At 55.7% G+C, this 23,015-nt stretch overlaps 19 non-coding genes and 2 pseudogenes across 19 annotated transcripts; all 21 read right to left on the bottom strand.

The window, feature by feature from the left end:
* Nucleotides 1–382: 382 nt before the first annotated feature.
* Nucleotides 383–573, bottom strand: LOC138460077 (U2 spliceosomal RNA). Its single transcript, XR_011262846.1, has one exon. It is a non-coding gene; the product is annotated as a U2 spliceosomal RNA (small nuclear RNA).
* A 621-nt stretch (nucleotides 574–1,194) lies between these two features.
* Nucleotides 1,195–1,385, bottom strand: LOC138460076 (U2 spliceosomal RNA). Its single transcript, XR_011262845.1, has one exon. It is a non-coding gene; the product is annotated as a U2 spliceosomal RNA (small nuclear RNA).
* Nucleotides 1,386–2,047: 662 nt separating this feature from the next.
* On the bottom strand, nucleotides 2,048–2,238 carry LOC138460075 (U2 spliceosomal RNA). The gene has a single exon (XR_011262844.1). It is a non-coding gene; the product is annotated as a U2 spliceosomal RNA (small nuclear RNA).
* A 641-nt stretch (nucleotides 2,239–2,879) lies between these two features.
* On the bottom strand, nucleotides 2,880–3,070 carry LOC138460074 (U2 spliceosomal RNA). The gene has a single exon (XR_011262842.1). It is a non-coding gene; the product is annotated as a U2 spliceosomal RNA (small nuclear RNA).
* Nucleotides 3,071–3,707: 637 nt separating this feature from the next.
* Nucleotides 3,708–3,898, bottom strand: LOC138460073 (U2 spliceosomal RNA). Its single transcript, XR_011262841.1, has one exon. It is a non-coding gene; the product is annotated as a U2 spliceosomal RNA (small nuclear RNA).
* Nucleotides 3,899–4,533: 635 nt separating this feature from the next.
* Nucleotides 4,534–4,724, bottom strand: LOC138460072 (U2 spliceosomal RNA). Its single transcript, XR_011262840.1, has one exon. It is a non-coding gene; the product is annotated as a U2 spliceosomal RNA (small nuclear RNA).
* Nucleotides 4,725–5,362: 638 nt separating this feature from the next.
* LOC138460071 (U2 spliceosomal RNA) lies at nucleotides 5,363–5,553 on the bottom strand. Its single transcript, XR_011262839.1, has one exon. It is a non-coding gene; the product is annotated as a U2 spliceosomal RNA (small nuclear RNA).
* Nucleotides 5,554–6,190: 637 nt separating this feature from the next.
* On the bottom strand, nucleotides 6,191–6,381 carry LOC138460069 (U2 spliceosomal RNA). Its single transcript, XR_011262838.1, has one exon. It is a non-coding gene; the product is annotated as a U2 spliceosomal RNA (small nuclear RNA).
* A 637-nt stretch (nucleotides 6,382–7,018) lies between these two features.
* LOC138460068 (U2 spliceosomal RNA) lies at nucleotides 7,019–7,209 on the bottom strand. The gene has a single exon (XR_011262837.1). It is a non-coding gene; the product is annotated as a U2 spliceosomal RNA (small nuclear RNA).
* A 637-nt stretch (nucleotides 7,210–7,846) lies between these two features.
* On the bottom strand, nucleotides 7,847–8,030 carry LOC138460346 (U2 spliceosomal RNA). Its single transcript, XR_011263114.1, has one exon. It is a non-coding gene; the product is annotated as a U2 spliceosomal RNA (small nuclear RNA).
* A 637-nt stretch (nucleotides 8,031–8,667) lies between these two features.
* On the bottom strand, nucleotides 8,668–8,858 carry LOC138460067 (U2 spliceosomal RNA). Its single transcript, XR_011262836.1, has one exon. It is a non-coding gene; the product is annotated as a U2 spliceosomal RNA (small nuclear RNA).
* Nucleotides 8,859–9,495: 637 nt separating this feature from the next.
* On the bottom strand, nucleotides 9,496–9,686 carry LOC138460065 (U2 spliceosomal RNA). Its single transcript, XR_011262834.1, has one exon. It is a non-coding gene; the product is annotated as a U2 spliceosomal RNA (small nuclear RNA).
* A 617-nt stretch (nucleotides 9,687–10,303) lies between these two features.
* Nucleotides 10,304–10,494, bottom strand: LOC138460064 (U2 spliceosomal RNA). The gene has a single exon (XR_011262833.1). It is a non-coding gene; the product is annotated as a U2 spliceosomal RNA (small nuclear RNA).
* A 626-nt stretch (nucleotides 10,495–11,120) lies between these two features.
* Nucleotides 11,121–11,311, bottom strand: LOC138460063 (U2 spliceosomal RNA). Its single transcript, XR_011262831.1, has one exon. It is a non-coding gene; the product is annotated as a U2 spliceosomal RNA (small nuclear RNA).
* A 633-nt stretch (nucleotides 11,312–11,944) lies between these two features.
* On the bottom strand, nucleotides 11,945–12,135 carry LOC138460062 (U2 spliceosomal RNA). The gene has a single exon (XR_011262830.1). It is a non-coding gene; the product is annotated as a U2 spliceosomal RNA (small nuclear RNA).
* A 637-nt stretch (nucleotides 12,136–12,772) lies between these two features.
* LOC138460061 (U2 spliceosomal RNA) lies at nucleotides 12,773–12,963 on the bottom strand. Its single transcript, XR_011262829.1, has one exon. It is a non-coding gene; the product is annotated as a U2 spliceosomal RNA (small nuclear RNA).
* Nucleotides 12,964–13,600: 637 nt separating this feature from the next.
* On the bottom strand, nucleotides 13,601–13,791 carry LOC138460060 (U2 spliceosomal RNA). The gene has a single exon (XR_011262828.1). It is a non-coding gene; the product is annotated as a U2 spliceosomal RNA (small nuclear RNA).
* A 637-nt stretch (nucleotides 13,792–14,428) lies between these two features.
* On the bottom strand, nucleotides 14,429–14,609 carry LOC138460361 (U2 spliceosomal RNA; annotated as a pseudogene).
* Nucleotides 14,610–20,911: 6,302 nt separating this feature from the next.
* Nucleotides 20,912–21,066, bottom strand: LOC138460406 (U2 spliceosomal RNA; annotated as a pseudogene).
* Nucleotides 21,067–21,703: 637 nt separating this feature from the next.
* Nucleotides 21,704–21,894, bottom strand: LOC138460058 (U2 spliceosomal RNA). Its single transcript, XR_011262827.1, has one exon. It is a non-coding gene; the product is annotated as a U2 spliceosomal RNA (small nuclear RNA).
* Nucleotides 21,895–22,531: 637 nt separating this feature from the next.
* On the bottom strand, nucleotides 22,532–22,722 carry LOC138460057 (U2 spliceosomal RNA). The gene has a single exon (XR_011262826.1). It is a non-coding gene; the product is annotated as a U2 spliceosomal RNA (small nuclear RNA).
* Between the last annotated feature and the right edge of the window lie 293 nt (nucleotides 22,723–23,015).

Here is a 23,015-nt window from a genome sequence, read left to right as displayed (position 1 = left end):
GGCTTGGCCGTTCGTGGCCGTTCGGGGCCGGCAGGGGCGAGGAAGGAAGGAAGGAAGGAAGCAGGGCAAGGACAGTGTCCCCCATGCTCTCCTCCTCCTCCGGCTGGCTGGCTGGCTGGCTGGCTGGCTGGCTGGCTGGCTGGCTGGCGGCTCCCCTGAAAAAGGAGCCAAACGGCAGACTTTTTTCCTTCCGACAACTTGCTCCAAGACACGGAATGTTCAACAGGACATCTAAACAAAAAAGAAGGAAGAAAGGGAAAAAAAAAAATAAATAAATAAAAAAAATAATTTGCATAAGTACAGATATATTTTGCCGTGTGTGCTCTTCTTTTTCAAGAATCGCCCAAGTCTTTCTTTTTGACAGCTTTGTTTTCCCCGAGTGGGGAAGTGCACCAGTCCTGGAGGTACTGCAATACCAGGTTGATGCGTGGAGTGGACAGAGCAAGCTCCCATTCCATCTCCCTGTTCCAAAAATCAATTTAATATATGGTCCCCAGATAGAGGACGTATCAGATATTAAACTGATAAGAACAGATACTACACTTGATCTTAGCCAAAAGGCCGAGAAGCGATGCCCCGAAAGGGTCCGTCGGAAAGAGCGCTGCTCGGCAGCTCCCCCGCTGACTCGGAGTCGCCCTCTGCCGTAGACTCCCAGGCACCTCGGAGGCGGCCGGGCCTAGCGTGCGTTTGCATGAAAGACCAGCAGCCCCGGGTCCGTTTTTGCATGGCTCCGCCCCCACATCTCCAGCAGCCTCGCTGCCAGGGCCCAAAGTCACCCCGAGCTGCCCGGGGGGCAGGCTCCTCCGAGCGCCCACCTTAGATAAGGCTTGGCCGTTCGTGGCCGTTCGGGGCCGGCAGGGGCGAGGAAGGAAGGAAGGAAGGAAGCAGGGCAAGGACAGTGTCCCCCATGCTCTCCTCCTCCTCCGGCTGGCTGGCTGGCTGGCTGGCTGGCTGGCTGGCGGCTCCCCTGAAAAAGGAGCCAAACGGCAGACTTTTTTCCTTCCGACAACTTGCTCCAAGACACGGAATGTTCAACAGGACATCTAAACAAAAAAGAAGGAAGAAAGGGAAAAAAAAAAATAAATAAATAAAAAAAATAATTTGCATAAGTACAGATATATTTTGCCGTGTGTGCTCTTCTTTTTCAAGAATCGCCCAAGTCTTTCTTTTTGACAGCTTTGTTTTCCCCGAGTGGGGAAGTGCACCAGTCCTGGAGGTACTGCAATACCAGGTTGATGCGTGGAGTGGACAGAGCAAGCTCCCATTCCATCTCCCTGTTCCAAAAATCAATTTAATATATGGTCCCCAGATAGAGGACGTATCAGATATTAAACTGATAAGAACAGATACTACACTTGATCTTAGCCAAAAGGCCGAGAAGCGATGCCCCGAAAGGGTCCGTCGGAAAGAGCGCTGCTCGGCAGCTCCCCCGCTGACTCGGAGTCGCCCTCTGCCGTAGACTCCCAGGCACCTCGGAGGCGGCCGGGCCTAGCGTGCGTTTGCATGAAAGACCAGCAGCCCCGGGTCCGTTTTTGCATGGCTCCGCCCCCACATCTCCAGCAGCCTCGCTGCCAGGGCCCAAAGTCACCCCGAGCTGCCCGGGGGGCAGGCTCCTCCGAGCGCCCACCTTAGATAAGGCTTGGCCGTTCGTGGCCGTTCGGGGCCGGCAGGGGCGAGGAAGGAAGGAAGGAAGGAAGCAGGGCAAGGACAGTGTCCCCCATGCTCTCCTCCTCCTCCGGCTGGCTGGCTGGCTGGCTGGCTGGCTGGCTGGCTGGCTGGCTGGCTGGCGGCTCCCCTGAAAAAGGAGCCAAACGGCAGACTTTTTTCCTTCGCCAAACGGCAGACTTTTTTCCTTCCGACAACTTGCTCCAAGACACGGAATGTTCAACAGGACATCTAAACAAAAAAGAAGGAAGAAAGGGAAAAAAAAAAATAAATAAATAAAAAAAATAATTTGCATAAGTACAGATATATTTTGCCGTGTGTGCTCTTCTTTTTCAAGAATCGCCCAAGTCTTTCTTTTTGACAGCTTTGTTTTCCCCGAGTGGGGAAGTGCACCAGTCCTGGAGGTACTGCAATACCAGGTTGATGCGTGGAGTGGACAGAGCAAGCTCCCATTCCATCTCCCTGTTCCAAAAATCAATTTAATATATGGTCCCCAGATAGAGGACGTATCAGATATTAAACTGATAAGAACAGATACTACACTTGATCTTAGCCAAAAGGCCGAGAAGCGATGCCCCGAAAGGGTCCGTCGGAAAGAGCGCTGCTCGGCAGCTCCCCCGCTGACTCGGAGTCGCCCTCTGCCGTAGACTCCCAGGCACCTCGGAGGCGGCCGGGCCTAGCGTGCGTTTGCATGAAAGACCAGCAGCCCCGGGTCCGTTTTTGCATGGCTCCGCCCCCACATCTCCAGCAGCCTCGCTGCCAGGGCCCAAAGTCACCCCGAGCTGCCCGGGGGGCAGGCTCCTCCGAGCGCCCACCTTAGATAAGGCTTGGCCGTTCGTGGCCGTTCGGGGCCGGCAGGGGCGAGGAAGGAAGGAAGGAAGGAAGCAGGGCAAGGACAGTGTCCCCCATGCTCTCCTCCTCCTCCGGCTGGCTGGCTGGCTGGCTGGCTGGCTGGCTGGCTGGCTGGCTGGCTGGCTGGCGGCTCCCCTGAAAAAGGAGCCAAACGGCAGACTTTTTTCCTTCCGACAACTTGCTCCAAGACACGGAATGTTCAACAGGACATCTAAACAAAAAAGAAGGAAGAAAGGGAAAAAAAAAAATAAATAAATAAAAAAAATAATTTGCATAAGTACAGATATATTTTGCCGTGTGTGCTCTTCTTTTTCAAGAATCGCCCAAGTCTTTCTTTTTGACAGCTTTGTTTTCCCCGAGTGGGGAAGTGCACCAGTCCTGGAGGTACTGCAATACCAGGTTGATGCGTGGAGTGGACAGAGCAAGCTCCCATTCCATCTCCCTGTTCCAAAAATCAATTTAATATATGGTCCCCAGATAGAGGACGTATCAGATATTAAACTGATAAGAACAGATACTACACTTGATCTTAGCCAAAAGGCCGAGAAGCGATGCCCCGAAAGGGTCCGTCGGAAAGAGCGCTGCTCGGCAGCTCCCCCGCTGACTCGGAGTCGCCCTCTGCCGTAGACTCCCAGGCACCTCGGAGGCGGCCGGGCCTAGCGTGCGTTTGCATGAAAGACCAGCAGCCCCGGGTCCGTTTTTGCATGGCTCCGCCCCCACATCTCCAGCAGCCTCGCTGCCAGGGCCCAAAGTCACCCCGAGCTGCCCGGGGGGCAGGCTCCTCCGAGCGCCCACCTTAGATAAGGCTTGGCCGTTCGTGGCCGTTCGGGGCCGGCAGGGGCGAGGAAGGAAGGAAGGAAGGAAGCAGGGCAAGGACAGTGTCCCCCATGCTCTCCTCCTCCTCCGGCTGGCTGGCTGGCTGGCTGGCTGGCTGGCTGGCTGGCTGGCTGGCTGGCGGCTCCCCTGAAAAAGGAGCCAAACGGCAGACTTTTTTCCTTCCGACAACTTGCTCCAAGACACGGAATGTTCAACAGGACATCTAAACAAAAAAGAAGGAAGAAAGGGAAAAAAAAAAATAAATAAATAAAAAAAATAATTTGCATAAGTACAGATATATTTTGCCGTGTGTGCTCTTCTTTTTCAAGAATCGCCCAAGTCTTTCTTTTTGACAGCTTTGTTTTCCCCGAGTGGGGAAGTGCACCAGTCCTGGAGGTACTGCAATACCAGGTTGATGCGTGGAGTGGACAGAGCAAGCTCCCATTCCATCTCCCTGTTCCAAAAATCAATTTAATATATGGTCCCCAGATAGAGGACGTATCAGATATTAAACTGATAAGAACAGATACTACACTTGATCTTAGCCAAAAGGCCGAGAAGCGATGCCCCGAAAGGGTCCGTCGGAAAGAGCGCTGCTCGGCAGCTCCCCCGCTGACTCGGAGTCGCCCTCTGCCGTAGACTCCCAGGCACCTCGGAGGCGGCCGGGCCTAGCGTGCGTTTGCATGAAAGACCAGCAGCCCCGGGTCCGTTTTTGCATGGCTCCGCCCCCACATCTCCAGCAGCCTCGCTGCCAGGGCCCAAAGTCACCCCGAGCTGCCCGGGGGGCAGGCTCCCGAGCGCCCACCTTAGATAAGGCTTGGCCGTTCGTGGCCGTTCGGGGCCGGCAGGGGCGAGGAAGGAAGGAAGGAAGGAAGCAGGGCAAGGACAGTGTCCCCCATGCTCTCCTCCTCCTCCGGCTGGCTGGCTGGCTGGCTGGCTGGCTGGCTGGCTGGCTGGCTGGCTGGCGGCTCCCCTGAAAAAGGAGCCAAACGGCAGACTTTTTTCCTTCCGACAACTTGCTCCAAGACACGGAATGTTCAACAGGACATCTAAACAAAAAAGAAGGAAGAAAGGGAAAAAAAAAAATAAATAAATAAAAAAAATAATTTGCATAAGTACAGATATATTTTGCCGTGTGTGCTCTTCTTTTTCAAGAATCGCCCAAGTCTTTCTTTTTGACAGCTTTGTTTTCCCCGAGTGGGGAAGTGCACCAGTCCTGGAGGTACTGCAATACCAGGTTGATGCGTGGAGTGGACAGAGCAAGCTCCCATTCCATCTCCCTGTTCCAAAAATCAATTTAATATATGGTCCCCAGATAGAGGACGTATCAGATATTAAACTGATAAGAACAGATACTACACTTGATCTTAGCCAAAAGGCCGAGAAGCGATGCCCCGAAAGGGTCCGTCGGAAAGAGCGCTGCTCGGCAGCTCCCCCGCTGACTCGGAGTCGCCCTCTGCCGTAGACTCCCAGGCACCTCGGAGGCGGCCGGGCCTAGCGTGCGTTTGCATGAAAGACCAGCAGCCCCGGGTCCGTTTTTGCATGGCTCCGCCCCCACATCTCCAGCAGCCTCGCTGCCAGGGCCCAAAGTCACCCCGAGCTGCCCGGGGGGCAGGCTCCTCCGAGCGCCCACCTTAGATAAGGCTTGGCCGTTCGTGGCCGTTCGGGGCCGGCAGGGGCGAGGAAGGAAGGAAGGAAGGAAGCAGGGCAAGGACAGTGTCCCCCATGCTCTCCTCCTCCTCCGGCTGGCTGGCTGGCTGGCTGGCTGGCTGGCTGGCTGGCTGGCTGGCTGGCGGCTCCCCTGAAAAAGGAGCCAAACGGCAGACTTTTTTCCTTCCGACAACTTGCTCCAAGACACGGAATGTTCAACAGGACATCTAAACAAAAAAGAAGGAAGAAAGGGAAAAAAAAAAATAAATAAATAAAAAAAATAATTTGCATAAGTACAAGATATATTTTGCCGTGTGTGCTCTTCTTTTTCAAGAATCGCCCAAGTCTTTCTTTTTGACAGCTTTGTTTTCCCCGAGTGGGGAAGTGCACCAGTCCTGGAGGTACTGCAATACCAGGTTGATGCGTGGAGTGGACAGAGCAAGCTCCCATTCCATCTCCCTGTTCCAAAAATCAATTTAATATATGGTCCCCAGATAGAGGACGTATCAGATATTAAACTGATAAGAACAGATACTACACTTGATCTTAGCCAAAAGGCCGAGAAGCGATGCCCCGAAAGGGTCCGTCGGAAAGAGCGCTGCTCGGCAGCTCCCCCGCTGACTCGGAGTCGCCCTCTGCCGTAGACTCCCAGGCACCTCGGAGGCGGCCGGGCCTAGCGTGCGTTTGCATGAAAGACCAGCAGCCCCGGGTCCGTTTTTGCATGGCTCCGCCCCCACATCTCCAGCAGCCTCGCTGCCAGGGCCCAAAGTCACCCCGAGCTGCCCGGGGGGCAGGCTCCTCCGAGCGCCCACCTTAGATAAGGCTTGGCCGTTCGTGGCCGTTCGGGGCCGGCAGGGGCGAGGAAGGAAGGAAGGAAGGAAGCAGGGCAAGGACAGTGTCCCCCATGCTCTCCTCCTCCTCCGGCTGGCTGGCTGGCTGGCTGGCTGGCTGGCTGGCTGGCTGGCTGGCTGGCGGCTCCCCTGAAAAAGGAGCCAAACGGCAGACTTTTTTCCTTCCGACAACTTGCTCCAAGACACGGAATGTTCAACAGGACATCTAAACAAAAAAGAAGGAAGAAAGGGAAAAAAAAAAATAAATAAATAAAAAAAATAATTTGCATAAGTACAGATATATTTTGCCGTGTGTGCTCTTCTTTTTCAAGAATCGCCCAAGTCTTTCTTTTTGACAGCTTTGTTTTCCCCGAGTGGGGAAGTGCACCAGTCCTGGAGGTACTGCAATACCAGGTTGATGCGTGGAGTGGACAGAGCAAGCTCCCATTCCATCTCCCTGTTCCAAAAATCAATTTAATATATGGTCCCCAGATAGAGGACGTATCAGATATTAAACTGATAAGAACAGATACTACACTTGATCTTAGCCAAAAGGCCGAGAAGCGATGCCCCGAAAGGGTCCGTCGGAAAGAGCGCTGCTCGGCAGCTCCCCCGCTGACTCGGAGTCGCCCTCTGCCGTAGACTCCCAGGCACCTCGGAGGCGGCCGGGCCTAGCGTGCGTTTGCATGAAAGACCAGCAGCCCCGGGTCCGTTTTTGCATGGCTCCGCCCCCACATCTCCAGCAGCCTCGCTGCCAGGGCCCAAAGTCACCCCGAGCTGCCCGGGGGGCAGGCTCCTCCGAGCGCCCACCTTAGATAAGGCTTGGCCGTTCGTGGCCGTTCGGGGCCGGCAGGGGCGAGGAAGGAAGGAAGGAAGGAAGCAGGGCAAGGACAGTGTCCCCCATGCTCTCCTCCTCCTCCGGCTGGCTGGCTGGCTGGCTGGCTGGCTGGCTGGCTGGCTGGCTGGCTGGCGGCTCCCCTGAAAAAGGAGCCAAACGGCAGACTTTTTTCCTTCCGACAACTTGCTCCAAGACACGGAATGTTCAACAGGACATCTAAACAAAAAAGAAGGAAGAAAGGGAAAAAAAAAAATAAATAAATAAAAAAAATAATTTGCATAAGTACAGATATATTTTGCCGTGTGTGCTCTTCTTTTTCAAGAATCGCCCAAGTCTTTCTTTTTGACAGCTTTGTTTTCCCCGAGTGGGGAAGTGCACCAGTCCTGGAGGTACTGCAATACCAGGTTGATGCGTGGAGTGGACAGAGCAAGCTCCCATTCCATCTCCCTGTTCCAAAAATCAATTTAATATATGGTCCCCAGATAGAGGACGTATCAGATATTAAACTGATAAGAACAGATACTACACTTGATCTTAGCCAAAAGGCCGAGAAGCGATGCCCCGAAAGGGTCCGTCGGAAAGAGCGCTGCTCGGCAGCTCCCCCGCTGACTCGGAGTCGCCCTCTGCCGTAGACTCCCAGGCACCTCGGAGGCGGCCGGGCCTAGCGTGCGTTTGCATGAAAGACCAGCAGCCCCGGGTCCGTTTTTGCATGGCTCCGCCCCCACATCTCCAGCAGCCTCGCTGCCAGGGCCCAAAGTCACCCCGAGCTGCCCGGGGGGCAGGCTCCTCCGAGCGCCCACCTTAGATAAGGCTTGGCCGTTCGTGGCCGTTCGGGGCCGGCAGGGGCGAGGAAGGAAGGAAGGAAGGAAGCAGGGCAAGGACAGTGTCCCCCATGCTCTCCTCCTCCTCCGGCTGGCTGGCTGGCTGGCTGGCTGGCTGGCTGGCTGGCTGGCTGGCTGGCGGCTCCCCTGAAAAAGGAGCCAAACGGCAGACTTTTTTCCTTCCGACAACTTGCTCCAAGACACGGAATGTTCAACAGGACATCTAAACAAAAAAGAAGGAAGAAAGGGAAAAAAAAAAATAAATAAATAAAAAAAATAATTTGCATAAGTACAGATATATTTTGCCGTGTGTGCTCTTCTTTTTCAAGAATCGCCCAAGTCTTTCTTTTTGACAGCTTTGTTTTCCCCGAGTGGGGAAGTGCACCAGTCCTGGAGGTACTGCAATACCAGGTTGATGCGTGGAGTGGACAGAGCCATTCCATCTCCCTGTTCCAAAAATCAATTTAATATATGGTCCCCAGATAGAGGACGTATCAGATATTAAACTGATAAGAACAGATACTACACTTGATCTTAGCCAAAAGGCCGAGAAGCGATGCCCCGAAAGGGTCCGTCGGAAAGAGCGCTGCTCGGCAGCTCCCCCGCTGACTCGGAGTCGCCCTCTGCCGTAGACTCCCAGGCACCTCGGAGGCGGCCGGGCCTAGCGTGCGTTTGCATGAAAGACCAGCAGCCCCGGGTCCGTTTTTGCATGGCTCCGCCCCCACATCTCCAGCAGCCTCGCTGCCAGGGCCCAAAGTCACCCCGAGCTGCCCGGGGGGCAGGCTCCTCCGAGCGCCCACCTTAGATAAGGCTTGGCCGTTCGTGGCCGTTCGGGGCCGGCAGGGGCGAGGAAGGAAGGAAGGAAGGAAGCAGGGCAAGGACAGTGTCCCCCATGCTCTCCTCCTCCTCCGGCTGGCTGGCTGGCTGGCTGGCTGGCTGGCTGGCTGGCTGGCTGGCTGGCGGCTCCCCTGAAAAAGGAGCCAAACGGCAGACTTTTTTCCTTCCGACAACTTGCTCCAAGACACGGAATGTTCAACAGGACATCTAAACAAAAAAGAAGGAAGAAAGGGAAAAAAAAAAATAAATAAATAAAAAAAATAATTTGCATAAGTACAGATATATTTTGCCGTGTGTGCTCTTCTTTTTCAAGAATCGCCCAAGTCTTTCTTTTTGACAGCTTTGTTTTCCCCGAGTGGGGAAGTGCACCAGTCCTGGAGGTACTGCAATACCAGGTTGATGCGTGGAGTGGACAGAGCAAGCTCCCATTCCATCTCCCTGTTCCAAAAATCAATTTAATATATGGTCCCCAGATAGAGGACGTATCAGATATTAAACTGATAAGAACAGATACTACACTTGATCTTAGCCAAAAGGCCGAGAAGCGATGCCCCGAAAGGGTCCGTCGGAAAGAGCGCTGCTCGGCAGCTCCCCCGCTGACTCGGAGTCGCCCTCTGCCGTAGACTCCCAGGCACCTCGGAGGCGGCCGGGCCTAGCGTGCGTTTGCATGAAAGACCAGCAGCCCCGGGTCCGTTTTTGCATGGCTCCGCCCCCACATCTCCAGCAGCCTCGCTGCCAGGGCCCAAAGTCACCCCGAGCTGCCCGGGGGGCAGGCTCCTCCGAGCGCCCACCTTAGATAAGGCTTGGCCGTTCGTGGCCGTTCGGGGCCGGCAGGGGCGAGGAAGGAAGGAAGGAAGGAAGCAGGGCAAGGACAGTGTCCCCCATGCTCTCCTCCTCCTCCGGCTGGCTGGCTGGCTGGCTGGCTGGCTGGCTGGCTGGCTGGCTGGCTGGCGGCTCCCCTGAAAAAGGAGCCAAACGGCAGACTTTTTTCCTTCCGACAACTTGCTCCAAGACACGGAATGTTCAACAGGACATCTAAACAAAAAAGAAGGAAGAAAGGGAAAAAAAAAAATAAATAAATAAAAAAAATAATTTGCATAAGTACAGATATATTTTGCCGTGTGTGCTCTTCTTTTTCAAGAATCGCCCAAGTCTTTCTTTTTGACAGCTTTGTTTTCCCCGAGTGGGGAAGTGCACCAGTCCTGGAGGTACTGCAATACCAGGTTGATGCGTGGAGTGGACAGAGCAAGCTCCCATTCCATCTCCCTGTTCCAAAAATCAATTTAATATATGGTCCCCAGATAGAGGACGTATCAGATATTAAACTGATAAGAACAGATACTACACTTGATCTTAGCCAAAAGGCCGAGAAGCGATGCCCCGAAAGGGTCCGTCGGAAAGAGCGCTGCTCGGCAGCTCCCCCGCTGACTCGGAGTCGCCCTCTGCCGTAGACTCCCAGGCACCTCGGAGGCGGCCGGGCCTAGCGTGCGTTTGCATGAAAGACCAGCAGCCCCGGGTCCGTTTTTGCATGGCTCCGCCCCCACATCTCCAGCAGCCTCGCTGCCAGGGCCCAAAGTCACCCCGAGCTGCCCGGGGGGCAGGCTCCTCCGAGCGCCCACCTTAGATAAGGCTTGGCCGTTCGTGGCCGTTCGGGGCCGGCAGGGGCGAGGAAGGAAGGAAGGAAGGAAGCAGGGCAAGGACAGTGTCCCCCATGTCCCCTCCTCCGGCTGGCTGGCTGGCTGGCTGGCTGGCTGGCTGGCGGCTCCCCTGAAAAAGGAGCCAAACGGCAGACTTTTTTCCTTCCGACAACTTGCTCCAAGACACGGAATGTTCAACAGGACATCTAAACAAAAAAGAAGGAAGAAAGGGAAAAAAAAAAATAAATAAATAAAAAAAATAATTTGCATAAGTACAGATATATTTTGCCGTGTGTGCTCTTCTTTTTCAAGAATCGCCCAAGTCTTTCTTTTTGACAGCTTTGTTTTCCCCGAGTGGGGAAGTGCACCAGTCCTGGAGGTACTGCAATACCAGGTTGATGCGTGGAGTGGACAGAGCAAGCTCCCATTCCATCTCCCTGTTCCAAAAATCAATTTAATATATGGTCCCCAGATAGAGGACGTATCAGATATTAAACTGATAAGAACAGATACTACACTTGATCTTAGCCAAAAGGCCGAGAAGCGATGCCCCGAAAGGGTCCGTCGGAAAGAGCGCTGCTCGGCAGCTCCCCCGCTGACTCGGAGTCGCCCTCTGCCGTAGACTCCCAGGCACCTCGGAGGCGGCCGGGCCTAGCGTGCGTTTGCATGAAAGACCAGCAGCCCCGGGTCCGTTTTTGCATGGCTCCGCCCCCACATCTCCAGCAGCCTCGCTGCCAGGGCCCAAAGTCACCCCGAGCTGCCCGGGGGGCAGGCTCCTCCGAGCGCCCACCTTAGATAAGGCTTGGCCGTTCGTGGCCGTTCGGGGCCGGCAGGGGCGAGGAAGGAAGGAAGGAAGGAAGCAGGGCAAGGACAGTGTCCCCCATGCTCTCCTCCTCCTCCGGCTGGCTGGCTGGCTGGCTGGCTGGCTGGCTGGCTGGCGGCTGCCCCTGAAAAAGGAGCCAAACGGCAGACTTTTTTCCTTCCGACAACTTGCTCCAAGACACGGAATGTTCAACAGGACATCTAAACAAAAAAGAAGGAAGAAAGGGAAAAAAAAAAATAAATAAATAAAAAAAATAATTTGCATAAGTACAGATATATTTTGCCGTGTGTGCTCTTCTTTTTCAAGAATCGCCCAAGTCTTTCTTTTTGACAGCTTTGTTTTCCCCGAGTGGGGAAGTGCACCAGTCCTGGAGGTACTGCAATACCAGGTTGATGCGTGGAGTGGACAGAGCAAGCTCCCATTCCATCTCCCTGTTCCAAAAATCAATTTAATATATGGTCCCCAGATAGAGGACGTATCAGATATTAAACTGATAAGAACAGATACTACACTTGATCTTAGCCAAAAGGCCGAGAAGCGATGCCCCGAAAGGGTCCGTCGGAAAGAGCGCTGCTCGGCAGCTCCCCCGCTGACTCGGAGTCGCCCTCTGCCGTAGACTCCCAGGCACCTCGGAGGCGGCCGGGCCTAGCGTGCGTTTGCATGAAAGACCAGCAGCCCCGGGTCCGTTTTTGCATGGCTCCGCCCCCACATCTCCAGCAGCCTCGCTGCCAGGGCCCAAAGTCACCCCGAGCTGCCCGGGGGGCAGGCTCCTCCGAGCGCCCACCTTAGATAAGGCTTGGCCGTTCGTGGCCGTTCGGGGCCGGCAGGGGCGAGGAAGGAAGGAAGGAAGGAAGCAGGGCAAGGACAGTGTCCCCCATGCTCTCCTCCTCCTCCGGCTGGCTGGCTGGCTGGCTGGCTGGCTGGCTGGCTGGCTGGCTGGCGGCTCCCCTGAAAAAGGAGCCAAACGGCAGACTTTTTTCCTTCCGACAACTTGCTCCAAGACACGGAATGTTCAACAGGACATCTAAACAAAAAAGAAGGAAGAAAGGGAAAAAAAAAAATAAATAAATAAAAAAAATAATTTGCATAAGTACAGATATATTTTGCCGTGTGTGCTCTTCTTTTTCAAGAATCGCCCAAGTCTTTCTTTTTGACAGCTTTGTTTTCCCCGAGTGGGGAAGTGCACCAGTCCTGGAGGTACTGCAATACCAGGTTGATGCGTGGAGTGGACAGAGCAAGCTCCCATTCCATCTCCCTGTTCCAAAAATCAATTTAATATATGGTCCCCAGATAGAGGACGTATCAGATATTAAACTGATAAGAACAGATACTACACTTGATCTTAGCCAAAAGGCCGAGAAGCGATGCCCCGAAAGGGTCCGTCGGAAAGAGCGCTGCTCGGCAGCTCCCCCGCTGACTCGGAGTCGCCCTCTGCCGTAGACTCCCAGGCACCTCGGAGGCGGCCGGGCCTAGCGTGCGTTTGCATGAAAGACCAGCAGCCCCGGGTCCGTTTTTGCATGGCTCCGCCCCCACATCTCCAGCAGCCTCGCTGCCAGGGCCCAAAGTCACCCCGAGCTGCCCGGGGGGCAGGCTCCTCCGAGCGCCCACCTTAGATAAGGCTTGGCCGTTCGTGGCCGTTCGGGGCCGGCAGGGGCGAGGAAGGAAGGAAGGAAGGAAGCAGGGCAAGGACAGTGTCCCCCATGCTCTCCTCCTCCTCCGGCTGGCTGGCTGGCTGGCTGGCTGGCTGGCTGGCTGGCTGGCTGGCTGGCGGCTCCCCTGAAAAAGGAGCCAAACGGCAGACTTTTTTCCTTCCGACAACTTGCTCCAAGACACGGAATGTTCAACAGGACATCTAAACAAAAAAGAAGGAAGAAAGGGAAAAAAAAAAATAAATAAATAAAAAAAATAATTTGCATAAGTACAGATATATTTTGCCGTGTGTGCTCTTCTTTTTCAAGAATCGCCCAAGTCTTTCTTTTTGACAGCTTTGTTTTCCCCGAGTGGGGAAGTGCACCAGTCCTGGAGGTACTGCAATACCAGGTTGATGCGTGGAGTGGACAGAGCAAGCTCCCATTCCATCTCCCTGTTCCAAAAATCAATTTAATATATGGTCCCCAGATAGAGGACGTATCAGATATTAAACTGATAAGAACAGATACTACACTTGATCTTAGCCAAAAGGCCGAGAAGCGATGCCCCGAAAGGGTCCGTCGGAAAGAGCGCTGCTCGGCAGCTCCCCCGCTGACTCGGAGTCGCCCTCTGCCGTAGACTCCCAGGCACCTCGGAGGCGGCCGGGCCTAGCGTGCGTTTGCATGAAAGACCAGCAGCCCCGGGTCCGTTTTTGCATGGCTCCGCCCCCACATCTCCAGCAGCCTCGCTGCCAGGGCCCAAAGTCACCCCGAGCTGCCCGGGGGGCAGGCTCCTCCGAGCGCCCACCTTAGATAAGGCTTGGCCGTTCGTGGCCGTTCGGGGCCGGCAGGGGCGAGGAAGGAAGGAAGGAAGGAAGCAGGGCAAGGACAGTGTCCCCCATGCTCTCCTCCTCCTCCGGCTGGCTGGCTGGCTGGCTGGCTGGCTGGCTGGCTGGCTGGCTGGCTGGCGGCTCCCCTGAAAAAGGAGCCAAACGGCAGACTTTTTTCCTTCCGACAACTTGCTCCAAGACACGGAATGTTCAACAGGACATCTAAACAAAAAAGAAGGAAGAAAGGGAAAAAAAAAAATAAATAAATAAAAAAAATAATTTGCATAAGTACAGATATATTTTGCCGTGTGTGCTCTTCTTTTTCAAGAATCGCCCAAGTCTTTCTTTTTGACAGCTTTGTTTTCCCCGAGTGGGGAAGTGCACCAGTCCTGGAGGTACTGCAATACCAGGTTGATGCGTGGAGTGGACAGAGCAAGCTCCCATTCCATCTCCCTGTTCCAAAAATCAATTTAATATATGGTCCCCAGATAGAGGACGTATCAGATATTAAACTGATAAGAACAGATACTACACTTGATCTTAGCCAAAAGGCCGAGAAGCGATGCCCCGAAAGGGTCCGTCGGAAAGAGCGCTGCTCGGCAGCTCCCCCGCTGACTCGGAGTCGCCCTCTGCCGTAGACTCCCAGGCACCTCGGAGGCGGCCGGGCCTAGCGTGCGTTTGCATGAAAGACCAGCAGCCCCGGGTCCGTTTTTGCATGGCTCCGCCCCCACATCTCCAGCAGCCTCGCTGCCAGGGCCCAAAGTCACCCCGAGCTGCCCGGGGGGCAGGCTCCTCCGAGCGCCCACCTTAGATAAGGCTTGGCCGTTCGTGGCCGTTCGGGGCCGGCAGGGGCGAGGAAGGAAGGAAGGAAGGAAGCAGGGCAAGGACAGTGTCCCCCATGCTCTCCTCCTCCTCCGGCTGGCTGGCTGGCTGGCTGGCTGGCTGGCTGGCTGGCTGGCTGGCTGGCGGCTCCCCTGAAAAAGGAGCCAAACGGCAGACTTTTTTCCTTCCGACAACTTGCTCCAAGACACGGAATGTTCAACAGGACATCTAAACAAAAAAGAAGGAAGAAAGGGAAAAAAAAAAATAAATAAATAAAAAAAATAATTTGCATAAGTACAGATATATTTTGCCGTGTGTGCTCTTCTTTTTCAAGAATCGCCCAAGTCTTTCTTTTTGACAGCTTTGTTTTCCCCGAGTGGGGAAGTGCACCAGTCCTGGAGGTACTGCAATACCAGGTTGATGCGTGGAGTGGACAGAGCAAGCTCCCATTCCATCTCCCTGTTCCAAAAATCAATTTAATATATGGTCCCCAGATAGAGGACGTATCAGATATTAAACTGATAAGAACAGATTTTTTTTTTTTTTTTTTTGAACGGTCTCCACATCTCCCCTTACAACCGTCCCATTCCTCCAGCAAGGTAGGGTGTACTACATTGCGACTATATGCCAATTAGTTTTCCAATTAAAGGTTCTCACGGGTTATCCGTATATTGGTTTAGGAACTATCGCAAAGGGAGGCTTCGAGCACGGTCCCCCTAGACGCTTGTGCCCGAGCCTGACTTTGTCGACTTTTTCCTCTGGAAAGGAATCAGGTCATGTTAAGTTATGTTGTACATTACTTACGTATCCTCGTCATGCCGCCTCGCGTGCGGCCAACGATTCCTTCGTTTTCTCCACTCAGAGGTGGGTCCTGTTTGAGAAAAAGCACAAGAACATGTTGTGTAAATGTACATTTACTCACTCTCCGTCGTCGTCGTCGTCCTCTGGCCCGTCGATGATTGCGTAGTCTCTCAGGAGGCTGTGGATCATCCGGCGGCAGGATTCCGTCGTCATCTCTTTCTTCCCTACCACCAGGCGGTTTCTGGAAAATAGGAGCACATCTTTTACGCAGCACAGGATTCTCCAGCAGGCCTGGATGTCTTCCTGTGCGTGGGTCCCCGGGAACAAACCGTACATCACTGCGTCGGCATTGATGTTTGCTGTCGGGATCTTGCCCCCTAGTTCTGTGGCCAAGTCCCGCATCAAGTTGCGTGCGTAGGGGCAATCCCAGAGGAGGTGGTACTCTGTCTCGTCCGCCGTGCAGCCCCGGGGGCAGTTTTTGAAGCGGTTGAGACCTCTGGCGTGCATGAACGCTCGCACCGGCAGACCCCCCTGGATGGCCATCCAGGCTACGTCTTTGTGCTTGTTCGTGAGCCGTTTCGATGCCACATTGCCCCATACGCGCTCTGCGGCCTCTGATGATAGGGTCCTGATCTGCTCGCAAACGTCCCTGTCACGAATGCTTTTGTGGATGGCCCCATTCTTCCACTGGTCCGGCGCCGCCGCCTCCAGCTGGAATTCCCGTACAAAACGCTCCGCCTCGGCATAGTACCAGGGGGCCGTCCAGTTGTAGGGGATCCTGGTGTCCCACACTACCCATCCCAGCCTCCGCCATACCGGGAGTAGGAAGAAGCGGGCCATCAGGAAGCCTACGTGACTTTCATCACTGCTCCTCAGCGTGAGCCTCACGCAGTTGCAGGTGAAGAAGCCTCTCAGCATGGTGGGGATGTCCGGCACCCCCTTCCCGCCTTTGTCGTGTGTCTTGATCATGGTTGCTCTCTTCACCCTATCCATCTTGGAGTTCCAGATGAAGTAGAATACCATCCTCGTGATGGTTTTTGCGGTGGACTTCGGCACCGGCCAGACCTGTGCCAGGTACTGTAGGACCGGGAGCACGTCGTTTGCCAGAGCCAGCGTCTTCCCCTCTATGGTCAGCTTCCGCAAGCTCCATAGCCCTAGTTTTTGTTTGGCTTTCGCCACGCGTTCATCCCATGACCTTTTTGCGGCCCCTTCGTAGCCGAACCACACACCCAGGATTTTCATGTGGGCCGGTCTGATGGGGAAGGGCAGAGGGTCGTACACTGGATCCCAGTCTCCGAAGAGCATGGCCTCTGACTTGGTGCAGTTTATCTTGGCCCCTGTCGCCTTGCCGAAGTCCTCGCAGGTCCTTACGAGGGCCTTGACCGAGCACCCGTCTGTGCAGAAGACGGTAACGTCGTCCATGTACAGGGAGCACTTCACTTCCCCCTTGCCTTCGCTGCCCGGAACTTTCACCCCTCGTATGCCCTTGTCTTGCCGGATGTGTTCCGCCAGAAGCTCGATGACGCAGACGAACAGCAAGGGTGAGAGTGGGCAGCCCTGTCTGACACCCGACTCCACCGGGAAGGAGTCTGCCTTCCACCCGTTTACCATTGCGCTGCTGAAGATGTCTCGGTACATGGTCCGCACCATGTCACAGAAGAAGTCTCCCAGACCCATCGCTCGCAGGGCACGGTCCATGAACTCGTGGGACACTCTATCGAAAGCCTTTTCCTGATCGAGGCTTACCAGGGCCGCTCGGACCCTGCGGTCCCTGACGTACTCGATCGTGTCTCTGACCAGGGCCAAGCTGTCCGCTATCTGGCGCCCTGGTATCCCGCACGACTGGTCCGGGTGGACTAGCTTCCCGATTACCTTCTTGAGCCGGTTTGCCATCACTTTTGCCAGGATCTTGTAGTCCACGTTTAGGAGCGAGATGGGTCTCCAGTTCTTGAGGTCATCTCTCTCTCCCTTTTGCTTGTACAAGAGGGCAATCGTACCTTCCCTCAGGGTCCGTGGCATGCTGCCCTTCTCCGCCATCTCCTCATATAACGCAAGCAAGTCCGGTCCGATCTGGTCCCAGAGTTCGGTGTAGAGTTCCACTGGGAGCCCGTCACAGCCCGGGGTCTTGCCGCGTTTGAAGGAGGTGGCCGCCTGGTGCAGCTCCCCCAGCGTGAAGGGAGCGTTCAGGCCCTCTCTTTCCTCCGGTCCCAGTGTCCTCGAGATCCCAGCCAGGAACTTGTCTGCCTGGGCTCTCTCCGACACCTTAGGCGAGTAGAGGCTGCTGTAGAAGTCTGTGACGACCTTCATCACCAGCTCTTTCTCGTCTTGGAGGTTTCCCTCTGGGTCCCGAAGTTCCAGTAGGGGTGTGGTAGTGGAGTGTAGCTTCTTGAAGAAAAATGCGTTGCATTTTTCGTCCTTCTCAAGTCGCTCGACCCTGGAACGGAACATGACTTTCCTAGCTTCCGCCTGGAAGTGGTTGTCTAGACCTCTCCTGGTTTCCTCTAGGTCGTCTTGCACGTCCCAGCCCCTGAGCTCGAGGTCGTACAGTCCCTGCAACCGCGATTGCAGGGCCCTGAATGTCCTCTTCTTTTCCCGTGCCGCAGCCCTGCTGACACCCTGGAAGAAGCTCCGCACTTGGGTCTTGACCCACTCCCACCACTCCCCTGTGGATTGAAAGCAGTCCTTCATGCTCCTCCACTCTGCGTATGCTAGCCTGAGGTTTGCCTTAGCCTCTTCGCTTTCCAGCAGCGTGCAGTTCAGCTTCCAGGATCCCGGCCCGGCTGGGAACTTCCCCGAAAGTTCCCCTGTGAAGCTGATTGCTCTGTGGTCGGTGAAGTGTACGGCAACCATGGAGCTTTGTACCGGCTTTACCGTCTGGGAGGTGAAGACGAAGTCGATCCTGGAGCGCACAGAGCCATCGGGCCGACTCCAGGAGTAGTTCCTGGCGTTCGCCCCCATGTCTCCGATGACATCCCTCAGGGAGGACTCCTCGACAATCCCCCGGAGCAGCCGGGACGTCGCGTCCATTCCTGCAGAGCCGGGGCCCGTGCGTCCGCCCTCCTCGATTGTGCAGTTGAAGTCACCCCCCATCAGGATGGTCCTGGAGGTAACGAGCAGCAGTCTCAGGTTTTCGAAGACTTCTAACCTTTCATTCTTGGTCGGGGGGGCATACACATTGATCAGCCGTACGGGTTCTCCTGCCCATGAGCCGTCGACGGACAGCACTCTGCCGTTCACCTGCTCTGTTACTGATTCAGCTGTGAAGTGCCTTCCCCTTACAAGGATGGCCACACCTGAGGATTTGCAGTCGTTCCCTCCTGACCAGAAGGACGGCCCGTGACTCCACTCTGCCTCGAGTTGTTTGTACGACCGGTCATACGGTATTCCACATTCTTGGGCGAAGCACACATCGCAATTCTGGGCTGCCAGAAAGCTCATTGTGCCTGCCCTTCGGGTCCTATCCTTCAAGCTTCTGACATTCAAGGTGAGCAGTGATATGGCCATCTTGCAATGCGTAAGCTACGGGTTCTGGTTCTCTGAGGGGGTGTTCTTGTTCGGATCTTGGGTCAATCCTGCTCCGGACATCCCTCCCCCTCGAGTTCCATTCCGTCTGAGTCCGAGTCTGGGCCCGGCCCTTCCTTATCCTTGTCCGATTCCCAGCTGCTTGGCCTCTCCAGGCTCTGCAGCATTTCTATCGTCTTTAGCCTCTGGTGCAGGAGCGCGATCTCGCTGAGGGGTGTGCAGTCGTCGTCCTCCTCCTCGGAGTCCGAGCTGGGGATCACCACCACCTCTTCTCTTGCTCCTGCCTCGTTTCCTTTGAGGAGGTCTGCCCTGGTTTGCAGGGCCATCCTCTTCATGGCCCGGGAGAGCCGCACGGGGCTCTCCTTCCCGCTTTCCTCGTCAGCCTGCTCTGACGCAGCTTCGCGGTCGGACCTGCTCCTACTCCTGAGTCTGCCAGACCCATCCTTTGCCTGCTTCCCCTTTCTGTCCCTCCTTAGCTTGGACCTTCTCTTCCCTTTTGCCCGGCCATTCCCTTGGTCTTCGGGGTCTGAGAGGTCTTCCACTTTGGGGGGGTGGGGATGTATCGTGGCCCTTGTGTGAGGGGCTTGTGGTACAGCTGCCCCTGTCGTTTCGGGTGCTGTCGCCTCCTCCTCTGCCTCGGGTGGCCCCGTGGCTGGGGCCTGAGGAGCTGGGGTGGTGGTTCCAGCTACCTCCGGTTTTGCCGGTGCCGCGGCGACCAGGGTTGGTTTCTCCGGCTCTGGGGCTGGGGTCGGGGTTCCAGCTGCCTTCGGTGTTGCCGGTGCCGCGGCGACCAGGGTTGGTCCTTCCGGCTCTGTTGGTATCGTGGCGACCAGGGTTGGTCCGGGGGTTGGCTCTGCCGTGCTCGGCTTTGCCCGGGTCTGCGGGGTTGCCGCTTTCTCCGGGTGTGCCTTGCTCGGGTTAGCCTTTTCCTGTGCCTGCTGTGCCTGCTGTGCCCGTTCTCTTTCCAGGCCCTCGTTCCTGATCTCCGTCATCAGGGTCATCAGTCCGTCCGAGGCTTTTTTGCTTATGACTGTTCTCCTATCTCTAGGCGGTGCCTTAGCCGCCTCAGTCATTGGCCTACCGGTCGGCTGCAGCCCCTTGACTGCACCGCTTGCCACCTGGGCGTATGACTTGGCCGAGAACGGGCACCCGTAGTACGTGTGCCCTTGTGTGCCGCAGAAGTTACATCTTTTCTGCCCCGTGCACTCGTATGTGTCGTGGTCTGTCCCCCTGCATTTCCGGCAGAATGGCTGGGGGCATGCGTTGGCTTTGTGTCCCTCGCCATTGCATTTCCTGCAGGTGAAGGGTTGTCCCTGGTACCTTATCCTCCCTTCATCTGCTCCGAGGTAGAACACCGATGGCAGGTGCTTTAGGTCATCCCGACCTCCGAAGCCCTGTTCGAGTTCTAGCGTGGCCCTCCATGAGGTGTTCCAAACCCCATTGGCGTCCCTGATTTTGGTGGGCCCATCCTTGATGGTGCCATACCGCTTCAGCAGGGCGCCTATGTCCGATTCTGAGACGTGCGGGTTGGTCATCTCTATCGTTATCCTTCTCTCCCGTGACTCCCGTTGCGTCTCCATCTCGAACGTGCTGTACGGGGCCTCCTTTTTCTTCCCTTGGAAGATGTCCCAATATTTCTCGCAGAGGGCCTGCGAGATGAATGTTAGGAGGAAGACCCCGCATGACAGGTAGTCCTGGAAGCTTAGGACCTCGCTGGGGCTTACCCCTGCTCCCAGAACCACCTTGTCCCAGCACATCTTGCGGTCAAGCATTGCCCGCTTGCCGTCGACCTCCTTGACCTGCATCCGGATGGTCTGTTTCATCCGGTGGTTCAAGGGGTAGGGCTTGCTCGCCCAGGCCGAGCCGTGTCCCCCGGGTTTGGCCCCTGTCGCCTTGCCCTGGGGGTCTGGCTTGGCCCCTGTCGCCTTGCCGGAGGTCCCAGGCTTGTCTTTCTGCCCTGGTCCTGGGCCTCCGGCCGCTGGTTGGGTCCCGCTGGTTCCCGGTGAGGCGCCTCCTTTCCCTCCAGCTGTACTGGGGTGGCCGGGCTGTGCCTCGCTGCCGCCTTTTCCCGCTGTTGGGGGTGCCCCCGCCTGGGTCCCTGGGTCTCCTTTTCCAGCTCTTCCGGCCCCTGTTGCCGGTATCCCCCCAGCCCCTGCTGTTGGGATTCCCCTGGGCAGGGGGGTCGGGGTGTTCCCAGCCCCTGTCGCTGGTTTTCGCCCGGCCCCTGTCGCCGGTTCCCCCCTGCTGGGTGTCTCTGCCGCTAGCGCCGGCCCCACTTCCATGGAGTCATCGTGGGGGCCTTGTCCCCCCTGGGCCAGCGCTTCGCCTTGCTGCCCTGAGCTCTCTGCCATGTCTAGGATGGCCCCTGCTCGATTTTGCCTTTCCAGCTCCCCTGAAAAATGAGCCAAAAAGCCCGCGAAAATTCGGAAATCGCACTCCGAGTCCTACTGGGTCACTTTTTGTCCTGCCAAGCGCTAGGAAGTGGGTTATGGCTGCAAGCAACCAAGCATAAATCCCCACCTCAAAGGGCCGAGTCCAAAAAGGATCCTGGGTAAGGTGTTAGGAGAATAAATTCCCCAGCATAAATCCACCTATGCGCCAGAAATGATCACCAGTGCCAATAGTATTAGTTCAAATCAAAAAAGATAAGAACAGATACTACACTTGATCTTAGCCAAAAGGCCGAGAAGCGATGCCCCGAAAGGGTCCGTCGGAAAGAGCGCTGCTCGGCAGCTCCCCCGCTGACTCGGAGTCGCCCTCTGCCGTAGACTCCCAGGCACCTCGGAGGCGGCCGGGCCTAGCGTGCGTTTGCATGAAAGACCAGCAGCCCCGGGTCCGTTTTTGCATGGCTCCGCCCCCACATCTCCAGCAGCCTCGCTGCCAGGGCCCAAAGTCACCCCGAGCTGCCCGGGGGGCAGGCTCCTCCGAGCGCCCACCTTAGATAAGGCTTGGCCGTTCGTGGCCGTTCGGGGCCGGCAGGGGCGAGGAAGGAAGGAAGGAAGGAAGCAGGGCAAGGACAGTGTCCCCCATGCTCTCCTCCTCCTCCGGCTGGCTGGCTGGCTGGCTGGCTGGCTGGCTGGCTGGCTGGCTGGCTGGCGGCTCCCCTGAAAAAGGAGCCAAACGGCAGACTTTTTTCCTTCCGACAACTTGCTCCAAGACACGGAATGTTCAACAGGACATCTAAACAAAAAAGAAGGAAGAAAGGGAAAAAAAAAAATAAATAAATAAAAAAAATAATTTGCATAAGTACAGATATATTTTGCCGTGTGTGCTCTTCTTTTTCAAGAATCGCCCAAGTCTTTCTTTTTGACAGCTTTGTTTTCCCCGAGTGGGGAAGTGCACCAGTCCTGGAGGTACTGCAATACCAGGTTGATGCGTGGAGTGGACAGAGCAAGCTCCCATTCCATCTCCCTGTTCCAAAAATCAATTTAATATATGGTCCCCAGATAGAGGACGTATCAGATATTAAACTGATAAGAACAGATACTACACTTGATCTTAGCCAAAAGGCCGAGAAGCGATGCCCCGAAAGGGTCCGTCGGAAAGAGCGCTGCTCGGCAGCTCCCCCGCTGACTCGGAGTCGCCCTCTGCCGTAGACTCCCAGGCACCTCGGAGGCGGCCGGGCCTAGCGTGCGTTTGCATGAAAGACCAGCAGCCCCGGGTCCGTTTTTGCATGGCTCCGCCCCCACATCTCCAGCAGCCTCGCTGCCAGGGCCCAAAGTCACCCCGAGCTGCCCGGGGGGCAGGCTCCTCCGAGCGCCCACCTTAGATAAGGCTTGGCCGTTCGTGGCCGTTCGGGGCCGGCAGGGGCGAGGAAGGAAGGAAGGAAGGAAGCAGGGCAAGGACAGTGTCCCCCATGCTCTCCTCCTCCTCCGGCTGGCTGGCTGGCTGGCTGGCTGGCTGGCTGGCTGGCTGGCTGGCTGGCGGCTCCCCTGAAAAAGGAGCCAAACGGCAGACTTTTTTCCTTCCGACAACTTGCTCCAAGACACGGAATGTTCAACAGGACATCTAAACAAAAAAGAAGGAAGAAAGGGAAAAAAAAAAATAAATAAATAAAAAAAATAATTTGCATAAGTACAGATATATTTTGCCGTGTGTGCTCTTCTTTTTCAAGAATCGCCCAAGTCTTTCTTTTTGACAGCTTTGTTTTCCCCGAGTGGGGAAGTGCACCAGTCCTGGAGGTACTGCAATACCAGGTTGATGCGTGGAGTGGACAGAGCAAGCTCCCATTCCATCTCCCTGTTCCAAAAATCAATTTAATATATGGTCCCCAGATAGAGGACGTATCAGATATTAAACTGATAAGAACAGATACTACACTTGATCTTAGCCAAAAGGCCGAGAAGCGATGCCCCGAAAGGGTCCGTCGGAAAGAGCGCTGCTCGGCAGCTCCCCCGCTGACTCGGAGTCGCCCTCTGCCGTAGACTCCCAGGCACCTCGGAGGCGGCCGGGCCTAGCGTGCGTTTGCATGAAAGACCAGCAGCCCCGGGTCCGTTTTTGCATGGCTCCGCCCCCACATCTCCAGCAGCCTCGCTGCCAGGGCCCAAAGTCACCCCGAGCTGCCCGGGGGGCAGGCTCCTCCGAGCGCCCACCTTAGATAAGGCTTGGCCGTTCGTGGCCGTTCGGGGCCGGCAGGGGCGAGG

The sequence above is a fragment of the Ambystoma mexicanum genome, chromosome 4p (genome assembly GCF_040938575.1).
Source record: "Ambystoma mexicanum isolate Mex_15411 chromosome 4p, UKY_AmexF1_1, whole genome shotgun sequence".
Lineage (NCBI taxonomy): Eukaryota > Metazoa > Chordata > Amphibia > Caudata > Ambystomatidae > Ambystoma > Ambystoma mexicanum.
The sequence above is the reverse complement of the archived record's forward strand: the minus strand, read 5'-3'. Positions and strand labels throughout refer to the sequence as shown.